General features: G+C 39.8%; 1 long non-coding RNA gene across 1 annotated transcript in view; it reads left to right on the top strand.

The window, feature by feature from the left end:
• Positions 1–4,508: 4,508 nt before the first annotated feature.
• The window catches only part of Gm10635 (predicted gene 10635), a 75,266-nt gene continuing 60,587 nt past the window's right edge, over positions 4,509–19,187 (top strand). The window contains exon 1 of the long non-coding RNA NR_045336.1: positions 4,509–4,891. This is a non-coding gene — a long non-coding RNA (predicted gene 10635). The remainder of the gene's footprint in view (positions 4,892–19,187) is intronic.

The following is a 19,187-nucleotide window of genomic DNA, read 5'->3' as shown; positions in this document are numbered from 1 at the left end:
AATAATGAATGTGACCTGGGTCATATTGGCTGCTCTACTTTGTCTGTGAGTGCCTGAGGCAATTTTTATGCTGCATGAGAGGTAGAAAGAAATTAAATCAACTTTTGAGTTTTCACAGAGAAAGCTTGCTAGCATGTTATCCAAAGTCCACTGTGGTGGTGTGCAGGCTTCACTGGGGGACCTTCCCTTTGTGTCTAGGTGGGGAGGATGAGGCGTGGCTGGACACCAATTGTTAGCCTTCCCAAGTAGGTTGGACGAAGAGAACACATGTTCTCATGCTCTTAAATATAGAAGAGGGCCCAGACGCCAACATTTAATGAGACAATGCAGGTGCCAGGCTGGTCTCATTCTTTTGAAAGAAGAATATGTCCTATGCCTTCTACCCAATAACTTATTCAACAGTTATAGTGTAAACTGGTCACACTCTTTACCACAGAGAAGCAGGATTCTCTTTTGTCAAATTGTCCAGAGGGTTCACCCACATTCGTGACAGGTGTTTTTATTTCAGTTACAAACTTCTTTGAAAAGCTTTTGGCATGCACACACTGTTGGCACAGGAGCTTAACCTGAGGGAAGCGCCAAGTAGCAGAGAGCCTTTTCTTTGGCTAATAAAATTCTTTTACCTCTTTCATTACTGGCCTCCTCCCCTGCTTCCAGGAATTCCTTATTTTGAGAGGTCTAAAATGGCTCATGCCACCATCTACCCAGTGAAAACTTAACTCTGTTCTTTGAGAGAACGCAGTGTAAAATGCTGCGTATGCCTCCTCTCGGACTCTCACAAGGAGTCTGGGTCCCTTTGTCAGATTCATCGTCATTCCTGCCCTTGGTCAGACCACAGCCATTTCTGTGAAACGTAGAAAGTAAGTGGACTGTGTTGATGCATCGGTCTGCATAAGTTCATTTGTAGTGTTCTGTACATATTTCTTGCTTAGCTGGCTGCAGCTCCTTTCCTGGTCAGTGGCTTGCTTTGTTTGCCGCTTCCTTGCTTTCTACTTTCTCAACACCATCACCACTTGTCATTGTAACAATGTTTGCCCGTCTCATTATGATTTTTGCAGTTCCACTGAAGAAAGGTGCAAATGCAAGACCAGACGCTTCGTTGGAATGCCTGTGGCTGGGAACAGCACAACCCTCTTGTATCTGTGTACATTCAGTGACTCCTTCTTGGTTGTAAAGTGTCTCTGGCTGGAGAATACTTTCCGAGGGCCAATGCTTGCCTCAAGGCAGGCTGTCATCTACTGTCTTTCATGCAGATTCTTTGCCAGTGGGAATTTTGTAATCTCTCTGGTGCTCAATAGTGCTTCTTAGAAATTCCTACCCTCTGCTTGAACATGCATATAGGTGATACAAATTGGACAAGGTAGCAAGTCCCTTTGTCTCTTCATTTTATAGATGGCTTACTTCTTGGTTCAGATCTAGGGCAAGTTGCAGAGGCTATCTTATTTCTAACTCAGAAAATCTATTCTCTTTTAGTTGGTTCTTAATACTAACTGGTGGCCCTCAGAGGTTTCTATGCTGGTATACATAGATTGAGAGATCGTCTGTAGAACTTGGCCTCGTGAGGGTCCCTAATACCAAGACAGAATTTTGGATACATATGAGGTAAAAAATACCTTTCTCCCAAATCCGTTTGATATTAGATCACCATGAAACTTTATAATTTTCTTATGTATAGGGGAAGAAGAAAAGCTGTTCAGTGTTCTCATTTTAGCAGCTGTTGACATGCAGAGTTTGTGGAATTATCGAATTGTAACTCTCATGATTCATGTGCTTAAAAGCCACTGAATGGGGGGGGGGGAGCAAATCAAGGGAAGTTCTGTAATTTAAAAGTTTTTTTATCTGACCTTTCTCTTACCTTCGTTTGCATTCCGAAATGCTGCTTCTTTTTATTTCATTCCATTTCTTTTGAAAATATTTTTATTGGATATTTTCTTTATTTACATTTCAAATATTTTCCCCTTTCTAGGTCTCTCCTTCAGAAACTCCCTATCCCATGTGCCCCTGCCTCTATGAGGGTGCTCCCCGACCCATCCACCCACCCACTCCCTTCTTCCTTTCCTGGCATTCCCTTACACTGGGGCATCGAACACCCTCAGGCCCAAGGGCCTCTTCTCCCACTGATGTCCAACAAGGCCATCCTCTGCCACACATGCTCTTCTTATGACACAGATTTGTTCAGCATGCTTTCATGTCCTGCTTCTCTCCTTCTTAAAGGACCTCCGCCAAGAAAAGATACGCCTGCATTCATAACAGCCAAACCTAAAGACTGCTCACATCAAGGGTAGTAGAATCAAACCCAATATGGTAGGCACAGTTTGGTGCATTTGATTCTACACTGTGAAAACCATAGTACAGAGGAACTTGGATCATAGTTTTGGAGCTGAAACTAACTTGTATATTTTGAAGAGTTTTGTGTGATGGCAGGTCATAGCATTTGCTGTCAAAGCTGCCCTGAAAAGCAGTCAAGGCATAAGATTATCCCATACTGGTTCAATCATCCCATCCTATCTTCATAAACCCTGTCCTCATTGTATTGAAATTCAGTGTAAATGTTCCCTAATCTGACTTTCTCATTTTAAACCAGCTTTTAGTTAGCAGTAGACCTAGGCTATAAATATCAAAAATGGGAATTTGGCAAAATGTGAATTACCTCATTGATGGGAAAACTAGCACGTTATTAAAAGTTCTTAGAAGTCACTTGTATTTCAGCAATGCTCACAGGACAGCCTTTGTGTAAATGGGTTTCAGGATATAATTACTGAATTTATTTGAAAATCACATCCAACAAATATAAAATCCCATCAGTTCTCTATAAATTTTAATGGGGTTGACTCTCAGCATAGAGGTACATGAAAAGGAAGGGGATGAAATCATTGTTCACTTTAGCCTGGAACAAAGCGTTGCTTTCCACAAGTGTTTAAATAAGTCACCACTTACAAACCTTTCTAGAAGGAATATGGTGAAGTGAGCCTGTTTCTAATGAAGCCTTTACAAAACTCTAACTTTGCGGTAAGAACTTTTAATCTTAGTTTAACGAGCTGCTGTTGTATGTGTTCATATCCTCAATTCATTCTCACTTTTGTGTGCATGTGATAGATATGCCTATGTGTAGGAGTGTCTATCTACAGCTATGGATGTGTAAAGAGATGTAGGTCAGAGGAGGACAACAGATGCCTTCCACTGTTGCTCTCCAACTTATTTTCTGAAACAAGTTCTCTCATTGAACCTAATGCTCACCATCCAGGCTATGCTAGCTGGTCAACAAATACATAGGTTCTACCTGTCTGTACCCTACAGCTGTAATGAAAGGGGCATCTAGCCCTGCCTGGTTATTCACTTTCATTTAGACAGTACCTGTTTCTTCGTGTGTGTGTGTGCGTGTGTGTGTGTGTGAGTGTGTGTGTGTGTGAGTGTGTGTGTATGTGTGTGAATACAAAGGACAGCCACAGTTTTGGATGTTATTCCTTAGGTTTATCTTACTTTTTTGAGACAGGACCTTTCATAGCCTTGGACCCAGCTACGTGTGCCAGGCAAGATCGAGAGATGATGAACAAATGCTCATGGCAGATGATTCTTCATCAATCCCATGTGAGCACAGCTGGGACTTTGTATTCATAGGTTCAGGAGGAAGACTAGTGTATTCAACTTGCTGACCACTCACCAGTTATAACACACTGGAAATATCAAAGGGTCAATTGCTTAGTGACGTTTCAAAAAAAGCTGAGAGGATGCACATGGCTATTTTTAGAACTCCTTTTCTCTGGCTCTCCAGTGCTTCTCTCTATTGCAGTAAAACTTGCATTTCTGTGGGAAGTAACCACCACATCTAGCCTCGATGAGAAGTGGTTCCCAGATTTTCCTTTAACTGCAGGGGACATGTCAATATACTCCACTTGCCCAAATGCATTCAGTGTGTGGCCCTCTGACCCATGCATGCCACCTGGATGCTGACCTTAAGACTTAGCGCATGTGTTAAGAAGTAGGAAATATTAAGAGTTCGTATTTTCTCAGAATGGTACTGTGCTCCCCAAAGCCGCTAAAACCCACTGACTACGCATCACCACACTAGGAAACTATTAACATTATCCTAATTAAATTTTTTTTGAAATGGGGGCTGTATACTGATGCCTCTGACAAAACTGGGAAAGTTGAGTGGATTATACTTTATAGCCCTCTTCTGTTCACAAAAGGATGCCAGAGCTGAAAAAGAAAACAACTCAAAGTTTCTTAAACCACTGCCTATCTTACCCAAAGTGACTGTGGTGCACCACCTACCCACCATCCTATCTGCATAGCACTCTGCTGTCTACATCATACTCTGCTGTCTACATCATTTCAGCCACCAGTTTGTCTTCTCTGTCCTCTGAGTATTTCCTTCCCTTCCCTTCCCTTCCCCTTCCCCTCCCCTTTCCTTTCCCTCCCCTCTCCCTTCCCCTCCCCTCTCCCTTCCCCTCCCCTCTCCCTTCCCCTCCCCTCTCCCTTTTCCCACCTAAACTCTCCCGTCTTCTTCCCCCTTCCCTTCTCTTCCTTCCCCTCCTTTTCCTTCTTCCTCCTCTTCCCCTCCCCTTCCCCTCCTTTCCCTTCTTTCTCCCCCTCCCATTCCTCCTTTCTTCCCCCACCCTGCCTTCTCTTCCTTTCCCTTCTGTCCCCGTTAAGATTAAATGCATGTCCAGGTTAGTCCAGGTTGTTTCACAAACAGCTGAAGATGGAAACTGAGAGATACCGATGTCTGATTCTGGGGAAGTCGCCACTCCCAGAGAAAGAACTATGAGAAAGACTGCACTGAACATGGTGCCTGCTCTCTTGTGTGAAGTGGAGACAGAGTGAAGACAGTTCTCACTGACCTGGCAGGATGAAGAGGACTTCCCAGACAGAGCTATTACTAGGTCCTGTGAGTCACCAGCTCTTTGACTTTGGGAGGTACAGGAAACAAACATGGCAGTTCAACTCTGGGAATTTGTTTATCTGTAGATTGAGCTGCACTTAGACTTAAAATTCAGTAGCTGGGGCATTGGGCTGTGGAGAGCAGAGCCTGCTTTTAGCCCTTAGGAATTCAGGGCACTTGGTGGCTATTTGTGGAGGCAGTGGTGCAGGGGAGGTGAAAGAGGGTGTCCTTGAGAAACAGGCTCTGTAGCCAGGTTGTCCGGACAAGAATTTCTGATCTGTTATTCTTATATTTGTGACTTTGAGTGCCTTGCTTAACTCATGCTTGGACATCTTTCTTGTTAAATGAGGCTTGCTAAAGTTTTTTCAATTTGAACAGTGTGTCTCTATAATCCAGTGCTAACAACGCTAATAAAAATATTGGCTAAAATCTGAGGAAAACTGTAGAACAAAACCACCTTCCATTGGGAACAGTTTATTTGTTCTTTTAGTGTCTCCTTCTGAGTACACAGTAGGTGCCTAGTGTGCTCCCAGTAGGTAGACAATATTTGATGCAGATTTTCAAGAACAACTTAAGTAGTATTGACTTCAGATTTACAGCTTTCTCTGCTTCCTTTTATTCTTTTTTTTTCTAAAATGCTTAAGCGTATAGAGAAATGAAAACAGGGATTTGTGCTCCAAGAACCAAACAAAAAATCCCAGAAAGGTGTGAAGAGTCAGGGCTTGATAATGAAAGCTACAGGTACCCAAGGTTTCTTACAGGAAGCTCAGATGCATTTATCACTTCAAATTAAGCTCCGACCAGAAATAGTGAGCATGTGGATTTAAGAATGTGTGCGTTGTAACCTACATTATGTACATATTTATCTGCTGCAGAGTCCATCTCCTTTTCTTGGTTAGGAGTCAGTAAACACTGAAAGACAAGGTTTTCTTCGCCTGTGCCGGCTTCGGTTGCTGAGCTGGGACATTCAGCAACCTCGATGAAAAGTCAGTTATTGTACCCATTGCAAACTTTAATTGTGCCAGGGCAGTGAGGAGATTTACCATGATCATAGCTGACAGTTCTGGCTTCGTGTAAGCAGCTTCTGACTTGCTGGACCTTGCTTAAGTAGAAGCTTGGTTTTGTTTTCAATTTTAGTTCTAATATTTTCTTTGTTCAGAACCAATTGTCCTTCCCCAGATGGCTGGCTGTTCTTTCTATCGGTCTTCTAAGTAACCTTGAGAGACTTTTACACAACTCTGCCTCAGCCTGAGTCACAGGACTGCCGTGCTCCGTACCAAGTTTTCCTTGCCCTGGAGGCCTTTGGCAACAGCCTTTCTGATATGAATACCATTTGTATTTTGCCTACAGTTTTAATAAAATCTTTCTGCTGGAATCAGCATTGCTCCTTCCAAGTTGTTGCTTGCCTAAGAATGTGATGCCAGTAAGTGCCACCATATGAGAAAGCGTCTTGCTAAACCTGTGTCTTTGGGTTTGGGGACCCCGTAGGACCCCAGGTCTGGGCTACTCAGGCTCAGCTGAATGCTTTTATAAGTTGAACTTTTTTTTTTTTTTTAAGAAAAACATTTTTAAAGGTCTTTTTAACAAGTACAGGGGTAGACATTTCTGTAAGTAAGATAATGAGAAGCAAGTCATTGATATTTTCCTTGACTTTTGAAACCTCACTTCAACCGACAATTTACATGCTCACAATCTCCAGGGAAGTGGAGAGCTGCTGCAGTCTGCCGGGCTGGACCAGAGGGGAAGAAGTGCTTGTTTGTTTGAACACTCATCTGGCCAGCTTGCTGGTCACCCACTCTTTCCCCATCCTCTGCTTCTTCCTCCCATGCCAACGGAGGAGAGCCTTGCCCAGGAAGCGGTAGTGAGTGCATCAGCTCACAAACGCACACTCCTTAGCATCTGAGAAGGGACGAGAATAGACCCAACCCTAAACCCATCCTGAATGTGTCTAGCTAAATATCCATCTTTGCTTTAAAAAATAGAATCATTAGTGGTATCATGGAAATCAGTTTGGGTAATTTTTTTCTCTTATTTTCAAGGTGAAAGATACCGTGTGTTCTATCTGTAAGACAATACATGTTTTGTTTTTCAAAACCATATCCAGACATTAGAGGGGGGGGAAAGTATGAAAACAGAGTTAAAGTTGCTTCGTTCCGAGGATCTCGAGATAGTCTTTCCGGATGATTGGGTTTTTATGCTGTTTCTCAGGTTGTGCTCGAAGAGTCCTGGGTCAGATGATAGATTATGGTTTCTTTTCTAATGAGAAGAGTGTAGCTAGGAATTGCTTTTGAGAGATGTTGGCTTAAACAATGTTGAGCGTGTTTCCCTCATCTAGGCGCCTCAGGACATGAAACATCTGGTTATATTGTAAGGAGCTGTGTGCAGTACAGCTCATACTCATGAAACTGGACTTCTGTTTTTCAAAACAAAGATCTTGAAAATGCTAACCATTGAGCATCTGCCCATATACTAATATATTTTATACAAGTAGAATAATACAATTCAACAAAGGCTTTAATCCTACTTTTATATTAGTATCAATAATAATGAACAGTTACCCATATTCAGGAACAGTTCTCTGCTCGATTGTTACAAATGTTGTTTGGATATTCTCTGTACATGATACTTGTTACATAAGGAAATTTTCATATAAGTTTCTATTGTGCAGTGAGCATATCTATTCTCTCATACCAAATTACCTTCAATTTTCACCCTTTCTCTCCTTTTGGTCCCTGGGTCAGTTTTCATGTCATATATACATATCTGATTCCATTTACATAAAATCTAAGTGCCAGATTTAAATGAAAACACACAACATTTTTCTTTCTGAGACTGCTCTAACTTGCTCTATTAAACAATATAACTTTGTTCTTTGGAGCTGAAAAAATCTTTATGAATTCATACCACATGCTACATTGTGGCTATATTCTATGCAACAGAATAATCACAATATTTACTTGCAAACCTAATACCCCCAAAATGAGAAATGAAATTATTTACACTAAAGAATAGTTTATAATATCCATTAATTCATCAATAGTATTTTCAAAACTATGACAAAATTAGTAAGTATATATATATATATATATATATCCATCTATATACTTATATATCTACTATAAAGTGTAAAAATAATTCCTAAAAAGAAAAATAACATGTATGAATTACTAGCAGAATTTGCTCAGCCTCACACAATTGCAGGCATCTAAGGATACCATATTATATTGTTTAATTCATTAGACTGTTAAAGAATTAGGAGAGTCACAAAGCCTAACACTGGCAAATGTTTGAAAAGTTCATCAAGAAAAGTGTGAATTGGAATCATACCAACATTCTCACTCTCTCTGTGCAGATTTCAAGGAAGACAAATCTCTGTTCTCTGCTTTTCCTTAAGAATTGACCACATTCACACTTTGAGGAAATCTAGATCACTGAGAAAACTTGAGGCTCTTCAAAACCTTTGAGTTACCAGGAAAAATAATGAATTTTGAGTAAAGTATTGATTAAAACACATACTAATCTAGCTTTTTCTAAACAGAACCTTTCCACTTCCACTTCTAATGATTAGAACAACTTTATATTTCTAGAGTCTCCTGACCTGGCTAACTTGTCCCAACTGAAAATGTTTTTAATAAATTTAAGCAAATGAAAGGCATGTTTTAAAATTCAGGATTTCTACTCTGGGAAATAGTGGCTGTCTTCCTGCACATAATGCTTTTATGCCAATCATGTTTCCACAATGAGTGGAAGGTTTTAAAATCAGGGACTGGACAAGGCTGTCCATTCTCACCCTACTTATTCAATATAGCACTTGAAGTCCTAGTCAAAGCAATTAGACAACAAAAGGAGATTAAAGGAATACAAATTGGAAAGGAAGATGTCAAAATATCACTATTTGCAGATGATATGATAGTACATATAAGTGACCCCAAAAATTCTACCAGAGAATTCCTAAACCTGATAAACAACTTCAGTGAAGTAGCTGGATATAAAATTAACTCAAACAAATCAGTGGCCTTTCTCTACACAAAAGATAAACAGGCTGAGAAAGAAATTGGGGAAACAACACCCTTCTCAATAGTCACAAATAATATAAAATACCTTGGTGTGACTCTAAGAAAGTGAAAGATCTGTATGATAAAAACTTCAAGTCTCTAAAGAAAGAAATCAAAGAAGATCTCAGAAGATGAAAAGATCTCCCATGATCATGGATTGGCAGAATTAATATAGTCAAAATGGTTATCTTGCTGAAAGCAATCTACAGATTCAATGCAATCCCCATCAAAATTTCAACTCAATTCTTTACAGAGTTAGAAAGGGCAATTTGCAAATTCTTCTGGAATAACAGAAAACCTATTCTCAACAATAAAAGAACCTCTGGTGGAATCCCCAGACCATCCCCGACCTCACGCTGTACTATAGAGCAATTGTGATAAAACAAAACAAACCTGTGTGGTACTGGTATAGTGCCAGACAGGTAGATAAATGGAATAGAATTGAAGACCCAGAAATGAACCCACACACCTATGGTCACTTGATCTTTGACAAAGGAGCTAAAACCATCGAGTGGAAAAAAGACAGCATTTTCAACAAATGGTGCTGGCACAACTGGTAGTTATCATGTAGAAGAATGTGAATTGATCCATTCTTATTTCCTTGCACAAAGCTCAAGTCTAAGTGGATCAAGGAACTTCACATAAAACCAGAGATATTGAAACTTATAGAGGAGAAAGTGGGGAAGAACCTCGAAGATATGGGCACAGGGGGAAAATTCCTGAATAAAACAGCAATGGCTTGTGCTGTAAGATCAAGAATCAACAAATGGGATCTCATAAAATTGCAAAGCTTTTGTAAGACAGAGGACACAGTCAATAAGACAAAATGGCAGTCAACAGTTTGGGAAAAGATCTTTACCAATCCTAAATCAAATAGGTGGCTAATATCCAATATATATAATGAATTCAAGAAGCTGGACTCCAGAAAACCAAGTAACCCTATTAAAAATGGGGTACAGAGCTAAACAAAGAATTCTCAACTGAGGAATAACAAATGGCTGAGAAGCACCTAAAAAATGCTCACCATCCTTAATCATCAGGCAAATGCAAGTCACAACAATCCTGAGAGTCCACCTCACAGCACTTAGAATGGCCAAGATCAAAAACTCAGGTGACAAAAGAGAAACACTCCTCCATTGTTTGTGGGATTGCAAGATGGTACAACCACTCTGGAAATCAGTTTGTCAGTTCCTCAGAAAATTTGACATAGTATTACTGGAAGATCCAGCAATACCACTCCTGGGCATATACCCAGAAGATGCTCCATCTTGTAAAAAGGACACATGCTCCACTATGTTCTTAGCAGACTTATTTATGACAGGAAGAAGCTGGAAAGAACCCAGATGTCCCTCAATAGAAAAATGGATACAGAAAATGTACATTTACACAATGGAGTACTACTCAGCTATTATAAACAATGAATTCATGAAATTCTTAGACAACTGGATGGATCTCGGGGATATTATCCTAAGTGAGGTAACCAAATCACAAAAGAACATACATGATATGCTCTTAATGATAAGTGCATATTAGCCTAGAAGCTCAGAATATCCAAGATACAATCATAAAACACATGAAACTCAAGAAGAAGGAAGACCAAAGTGTGGCAACTTTGATACTTCTTAGAAGGGGGAACAAAATGCCCATGGAAGGAGTTACAGAGACAAAGTTCAGAGCAGGGACTGAAGGCATGGCCATTCAAAGACTGCCCCACCTGGGATCCATTCCATAAATAATCACCAAAGCCAGACAGTATTGCAGATGCCAACAAGAGCTTGCTGACTGGAGACTGATATAGGTGTCTCCTGAGGGGCTCTGCCAGTTCCTGACTAATACAGAAGTGGATGCTCACAGTCATCCATTAGATGAAGTACAGGGTCCCCAATGAAGGAGTAGAAAAAGTATGCAAGGAGCTGAAGGGGTTTGCAGTCCCATAGAAGGAACAACAATATGAACTAACCAGTAACACACGGAGAGACTCATGGCTCTAGCTACATATGTAGCTGAGGATATCCTAGTCGGTCATCAATGGGAGGAGAGGCCCTTGGTCCTGTGAAGGTTCTATTCCCCAGTATCAGTGGATGCCTGGGCCAGGAAGCGGGAATGGGTCAGGTGGGGAGCAGGGGAAAGGGGAAAGAATAGGGGATTTTCGGAGGGGAAACTAGGAAAGGGGATAACATTTGAAATGTAAATAAAGAAAATATCTAATACAAATAGATTTGTATTGTGAACAGACAAATTAGCTGGAAAACTAGATCCACCCACAAGCTAGATGATTCTTGAGGGAATGGACAACCCTGTTGAAGTGTACCCAAAGCCTACGGCCATTTGTATAGAGTAAGCTCCTGCTCCCTTTTCCAATTATACTTTGCGTTACTAGGGCTATGTTAGCAGGGTTCTCCATCATGTATGGATTGTTTATGGACCTCGAAAGTGTCATTTCTTCCTAGGTGGCCCAGCACAGGAAGAGAGGTAAGGCAAAGGATGAAGTATTTCCAACTCAGTAGCACTTGGATTTGAAACAAGATGGTAGAATTCCACTAATGGATATGAGTAAAATAACAAAAGAAGTGATGACAAGTTAAATATTAAAGACAAATCAGACATGGTCTGCTCTCATGCCTGCTCTAAATTGCCATCCAATGTATTCTATTGGGTAATTGTCTTATTTTGATGGTTTTGCAATAATGGAAACAAAGGAAAAATGGGGAAGAAAATCTACCCACCTCATAGATGATGAACATATGATTCTGATTACAAATTATAACATGATTTCTCTTTATTTATAGAGAAAGAATGTGAGTTATTCTTTGAAAAATATTTCGTTTGTCAAGTGGATGCTTTCCAATGGCTGTGTATCTAGACAAAAATAATTTGTATATAGATGGATCAGATGACTTCAACTAATTTTAAAGGAGCGTGCCAGATGATAGATTTTCTTACTGTGATTGATAGAGCTAATTTTATTGTCTTGAATAAAGGAAATGCACATGACTTGATTTTTTTTTGTTAGTTTTAAGACAGAAGCAAGTGGTAATCTTTGAAGGTCCACAGGTTGCCATGTCACAGGTATGCATGCTACTGCTCTGCATTGCTGTTGAAAACATGCATGCGGTTGCTTCTGCAAGGTTGGCTTTGGATTCTACTGGTAGAGAAGCCATTTCCGATGTATAAATTCATGTGTTCACAAATAGCTACAGGATAACAAGTGGTAGTGTAGCGTCACCTGGACCCAGTAGGAATTTTCATTGTAAATGAACAACCAATCTCAGGATTGAGAGGGCTTCAGAGGCCACAACAAAACATGAGTTTTAGTCCTTGTTAGCCTCAAATGCTGCCTTGAGGACATCATAGACAGCGCTGCTGTTAGTGATGATGTGTCATTGGAGCCAGAATGAATTCAGGGATCAGTTCAGAATCAAGGTTGAGCATGGTTTCTGCAGTTTATCTTATGATGCTGTCTTCCACATTGGAATAGTTCTGAGTTGTGACACTCTATTGGGGAGTTGTGGCTACCCAACATTCTAGGTATCTTTTAGATTTCTCTCTCTTATTCTCTTGTTTTTTTCTTATCCCCAAAGGCCCCCTTTCCTTTATATTTTGGGACATCTAGGGCAATATGTGCAGACATATGCCACAGATTACAAGTGTTTTTAATCCAAAAACCCACTAAACTTCTTGTTTGTTTGGAATGGGAAAAATTATAAGTCAAGCAATCATCAGACAATTTATTAGTACATCGAGAGCTTTCTTACATGGCTTCCTTACTCTGGAGATGCTGACGGGCTTGCTTGTCCAATCTGGTGTCTTTATGAGTGTTCAGTGCTTTGGTGCCACACCGCTTTGAGCTCTATGTCCATTAGCATGTATGCAACGTCCTCTCAGAAACCAGGAAATACAGTTAATATGGCAATATGCAGTTGTGGCCCGAGAGCTGGGAAGTAAAATATCTTCATAAATACTGTAGGTTGTAGAGTTAGCTTTGGCATCCTTGCCACCTTCATTCCAAACCACTCACCACAATACTGTTCCCAACAGGCAACTCTTAATTTTAGTTTTGAGATTATAATATAATTAAATCATCTCTCTGTTTCCTTTCCTCCCTCAAAACTCTCCTATATACCAATTCCCCACTCTTCTTAAAGTTAATAGTATCTTTTACCACTAATTGCTATTGTATTCATATACATATGTACATACATATTCCTAAATAATTTGCTCAGTCTGTATAATGTTACTTGCATGTATATTTCCAGTCTTGCTTGTTTTTCTCCACTTTTGATGGTTAGTTTCTCTGTCTTTCTAAATATGTAGTTTTAAATCTCCCTTTAAAGGAAATTTTCATTGGCACAGGAACACTTGTCCTTGAACATATGGAAGACATATTTGATTTTACTTCTCTTTATAGACATTTTGTAAGGAAGAACAGAGTAGAAAAAACTGATGCTGCATTATCAAGCAGAATGTTATACACATTCTAAAAATACAAGAATGAGTGACTTTTTTGATATTTAGGAATAAGAAGTTGCTCCCTTATTTTCAAATGGCTTCTTTGATGTTTTTCAGTGTGTGTTCTGGGTCAGCTTCATTAGGATAGAAGTGTTGGCTAATCACATGTGGCAATACATCTATGCAGAAAGAACCATTCATAATGTGAATGGCATGTTAAAGTTGTGTTTCAGACTAAAATTTCAAACAAAAGATGCAGAGGATAGGTCAAATTCCTGAATCTATTTCATAATCATTTGTTTATTGGTTATATTTTAAATAAAGGAAACATTATCTCAAATGAAATCATCCACATTAAACTAAATGGAATGATCAAAATTGAGTCAGTGACCAAGAAAAATTTATCTGAGCTCTGCGATGTGCTTAATACTGTTGCAAATGCCAAGGAATGCATGAAAGGCACAGGAATTATATCTGCCCATGAAGTTCTTTAAATATTTTATTTAAAATGTATTTTGTGTGTGTGTTCCTGTGCGCTTGTCTTTTTGAGTGTATATGCATGTGTGTATGGTAGTATGCCCATGTATTTGTGTGTGCACTTGTGTGGATGCCTTTCTCGACTTATCTCCATCATTTTCATTTGATGCAGATTATCTCCCTGAATCTGGGGTTTGAATTTTCTTGGCTAGGCTGGAAGGCAGGCCCTAGTGATTCTCCTGTCCTTTGTCTTCTCAGAGTTAACTTACAGATGCTTACAAAGGTGCTCAGCTTGTTAGGTGGATCCCAGTTCTGGTCATCATAGTTACAGATTAAGTGTTCTTAACTTCTAAGCCACTACTGCAACATGAAGTTCTTTAAATATTAACTGAACAATTATGTTAAATAATATTCAAAACAATGTAAGAAACAACAGATTTCTGCCTTTACATTTAAGTTTTATGTGTGTGTGAGAGAGAGACAGAGACAGAGACAGAGAGACAGAGACAGAGAAAGACACAGAGAGAGACAGGAAGAGACAGAGACAGAGATATAAAAGGGGTGTACATATTTCATGTTGTGTGTGTAGAGGTCAGAGGGCAACTTGTCAAAGTTATTTCCCTTCACCGTGTACATTCTGGGATTGAACTCAGGTCCCCAGAGTTGTCAACAAATGCTTTAACACCCGAAGCCATCTTGCCAGTCCAGCAAAATTATTTTCATAGGTCTGAACACTCAGTCGACTAGCAACCAAACTACAGTCTCATTGCTCTGTCAGTTAGAAAGCGATAGTCTTCCTGGAATAGATGACAAAGAGATACAGCTTCTGCATGCAGGGACCACTGGTCATGCTGAACTGCACTTATGTCCCACTCAAGTCAAGTGCACAGCAGGGAAACCATAGTAACTCAGGATGAGGACGAGGTGAAAATGAAACACAGAGTGTTCCCAGGCTCAGCCAATGTCTGTACAAACTGAAGAAGTCGGGTTGATAACACAACAGAACTATTACAACATAGAAAGGAGATGATGTTGTGCATTTTCTCTGGGACTCATACGGGTGAGTCTATGATCTTCAAAGTGATTCTCTGAAGGATTTTAAAGTATCAGGTCCAATTTGGACCCTGGTCCATCTTGCTTCAGACCCTGTATAAATCCACCCCTCACCGTTCCCACTCTCTGGAAATGTTTCAGAGGGGTTGACATTATGAAAATCTTTGAGACTCTTATGACAGTCAGAAGACAGTACAGAAGCAGAGGGACAGCAGAGAGAGTCAGAATCCTGTGATTCTGAAGTACTGCCTGTGTAGGGGAGAGCTGGGCTTGTGGTGGTGGCCCATGCTGATCTCAGAGAATGCTGCTCCTTAGCTTCTGCCTCCCGTCATCTCAAATGTGTAGGCATGTCCAGTCTTTCCAGATTTCAAAAAACCAGAAGTCCAGTAATCACAGCTTTTAGATTTTTAATATCAGTATTGAGCTCAAATTTATTTTTAAAATAAAAATATTCTTAGCCCATATATATTATATTTCTGGTTCATAGCTGGCCTCTGGCTTTCTACTTCACTGACAGAGGGATGGTTGCTGTTACATGCTCTGTTACTCGAAACTTTCTACCTTTAGGTTTATTTTTAATCGAGGACTACATCTAACCAAGAAAGGATTATCTTCATTATGCTTTTGTCTTCTCAAAGAGTGGCACTATTTGGGAGATAGTGGCACTAGATCAATGTCTCCAGACTGTGCAGGTCTCAGTTTAGACGTCCTGATGGTCATGTGTCTGTACTGTTATCTCTCCTGCTCCTTATCCTTCACCTAGAACATTTACCTTACTAGGTAGAGGTGTGTTTAATTTGCTGCAGGATATTATTGCAGAAAGTCAAGAAACATCCAGATGTGTAACAGAAAACAGAACATAGATTGATGTGGATTGGTCAATATGTTATCGTTTCTGATTTGAAAAATTTCACAGTGAGTCTTTTTTTTTTCTTTTTCATATGTGAAAACAAAATATTAATAGAATTGGGTTAATGAAAAATAAGAATCATTTTTGTTATTTCTTCTTATGTAGTTTTATTTATTTATTTATTTATTTACTGGATATTTCCTTTATTTACATTTTTTTCTTTTTTCTTTTCTTTGTTTTTATTTTTGTTTTTTGAGACAGGGTTTCTCTGTATAGCCCTGGCTGTCCTGGAACTCACTTTGTACAGCAGGATGGCTTCGAACTCAGAAATCCGCCTGCCTCTGCCTCCTGAGTGCTGGGATTAAAGGTGTGCACCACCACACCCAGCTTATTTACATTTCAAATGTTATCCCTTTCCTGGTTTCCCCTCTGAAAAACACCCTCCCCCATCCCTTCCCCACTCCCCTTGCTCACCAACCCACCCACTCCATCTTCCTGGCCCTGGCATTTCCTCACACTGGGGCATAGAGCCTTCATAGGACAAAAGGCCTCTCTTCTTATTGATGTCCAACTAGGCCATCCTCTGCTGAGTCTTAAAGACTAACTCCTTCCTCAGATATGAACTCAGGAAAGTATGTAGAAATTTGGGCTGATTCTTATAGATATCCAAATTTGCTTGGAGGTGGGTGGTTTTAGGTGTGTGTGTGCTACATGTCTAGGATTGAAACACTTGTTTTTTCTTTTTCCAGCTGACTTGACACCACATTAGTATATATATATACAATGGAGATAAAGTAGAGCCAATCCTCTTACGATGTGGTGGTGAACATCAAAGGAACCATTGTGTATAATTCTTAGAATGAAGTCAAGTACATGACTGTTTTAGTAAACAAAGCTCTTGTTTCCATTTTCTTTTTCTTACTTCCCAAGAGCTGACAGTGTAGGAATCATCAGTTTCACCTCACCCAGCATCGATTTTCCTCAACAGTGCTTCTTTTTTTTTTTTTTTTTATTTATTTTTTTTTTTTTTATTTTTTTTTCCATTTTTTATTAGGTATTTAACTCATTTACATTTCCAATGCTATACCAAAAGTCCCCCATATCCACCCACCCCCACTCCCCTGCCCACCCACTCCCCCTTTTTGGCCCTGGTATTCCCCTGTACTGGGGCATATAAAGTTTGCAAGTCCAATGGGCCTCTCTTTCCAGTGATGGCCGACTAGGCCATCTTTTGATATATATGCAGCTAGAGTCAAGAGCTCCGGGGTACTGGTTAGCTCATAATGTTGTTCCACCTATAGGGTTGCAGATCCCTTTAGCTCCTTGGCTACTTTCTCTAGCTCCTCCATTGGGAGCCCTATGATCCATCCATTAGCTGACTGTGAGCATCCACTTCTGTGTTTGCTGGGCCCCGGCATAGTCTCACAAGAGACAGCTACATCTGCGTCCTTTCAATAAAATCTTGCTAGTGTATGCAATGGTGTCAGCGTTTGGATGCTGATTATGGGGTGGATCCCTGGCTATGGCAGTCTCTACATGGTCCATCCTTTCATCTCAGCTCCAAACTCCGTCTCTGTAACTCCTTCCATGGGTGTTTTGTTCCCAAATCTAAGGAGGGGCATAGTGTCCACACTTCAGTCTTCATTCTCCTTGAGTTGCATGTGTTTAGCAAATTATATCTTATATCTTGGGTATCCTAGGTTTGGGGCTAATATCCACTTATCAGTGAATACATATTGTGTGAGTTTCTTTGTGAATGTTCAACAGTGCTTCTTAATTACCTGCATTCACATGTTTATTTAAGTTTATTTTACGGTATTTCTCATCCTAGTTGTTCTAAGAAATCTAGGTGGTTAAATTGTACCTGATGCAAAATTATGAAGTGACTTATTCTCATGGAATTTTGTGTTTTACTTGAAAAAGTAATCTTTTACTTTCTTCTAAGTTTGCTAGAGACTAAGAGCATCCCATGCTGTTTAATTCCTGTCCTTGGAGATGTAGCCTTAGTTATTCCAGTCTAGTATCTGAGAATCTATATGTTTAACAGCTATCTTAGGGGAATTCTTATTTCCAGACAAGTTTGGAAAAATTACTGCCAGTTAGGATAGGCACACTTCTTGGCTTTCCTTGAGGGTGTTTGTTGAGGTACTGCCTATCTCTTCCAAATCACAGGGGCGATGATACTTTCTGATCACATGGATAACCAAGGTTCTTCATCCTGAAAACAACCATAAGAACTCATCCTCTGTCAAAAAAAATTGTTCTGTCATAAAGTCTGCAAGGAGATATTGCTTGGTATTGCTTGGAAACCATGGTTCATGAAAATCTTCTTAGCAGTGCTCTTCAAAGTGAACCAACGTTTGCTTCACAAAATAAAGCATTGGGTATGAATCACCAGGTTCAACAGATCAGGCCTCTAACAGATCTAGTGAACTAAGCTTGTTTTGATACTTTACATGCACACCAGAAATCACATGCCTGGCATTCATAAGAACCTTTAGAGCAGGAGGAAAAACGAATTGATACACACATTTAATTTACTAAGGTAATCCAGCTGGCAGTGAACTTTATACAAGTTTCTTCCGATTTTGATGGTCTTAAGCAAGGTATTTTGTGTTTTAGTTGTTGACAATGTCAATTTAGATGACATACTATATATTTCTCCGAACAGAGAGATTTCCTTACCTTACAAACTTCTCTACATAGGCACTACAGTTAGCAGAGATCATCTGTAAGATTAAAACCATTTTTAGTCAGAACAAATCCTGCCCCAGCAAAAGTGTAAAACTGGAAGTCTATTGGCTCTAAAGAACCAGAATAGAATCAATAAACAGGACGTTGGAGGGGAGAAGAAAACTCCCAGAGAGCAATCAGTGATCTCAAAGCTGCCTGTTTGCATGCATGGCTGAGCCCCACATGAGGCTGGAGACCAATTTAAGCCTATAAGCTAAGACAAAAGTGTCCAAACTAAGACCTGAGCCACTCCCAAGAGCGGCTTTCCCTTTCACACATGATAACTACAGGAGTGTGGTGATTTAGATAGAGATTCAACATATCTGTGATTTTTGTTGTTGCGCAATTAGTCTCTCAACTTCTTACTGAAAAGTTACAATAGACTAAACCTAACGCACATCTTATGTTTATTAACTAGAGAATATTATATTTGTTACATATATTCATATAATCAATCTGATTTGGGTACATTTAATGAAATAGATATCATATCTTTTTAGGTTCATCTTCTACTCATCTACATCCTGCTTGTTCCATATATGGAGTACACATCTCATATGTGCACCTCACAGTGCTTTTTCATTTAATGTCTATTATATTAGAGCTTCACCCATGACCTCTTTATTTGTACTGGTGGTCATAAAGTAGCCTATTTAGTCATGCTTCAACAGTTCGTAATGCCTGT

Source organism: Mus musculus, chromosome 9 (assembly GCF_000001635.26).
Source record: "Mus musculus strain C57BL/6J chromosome 9, GRCm38.p6 C57BL/6J".
Taxonomy (NCBI): Eukaryota; Metazoa; Chordata; class Mammalia; order Rodentia; family Muridae; genus Mus; species Mus musculus.
This window is presented reverse-complemented; position numbering and strand designations above follow the sequence as displayed.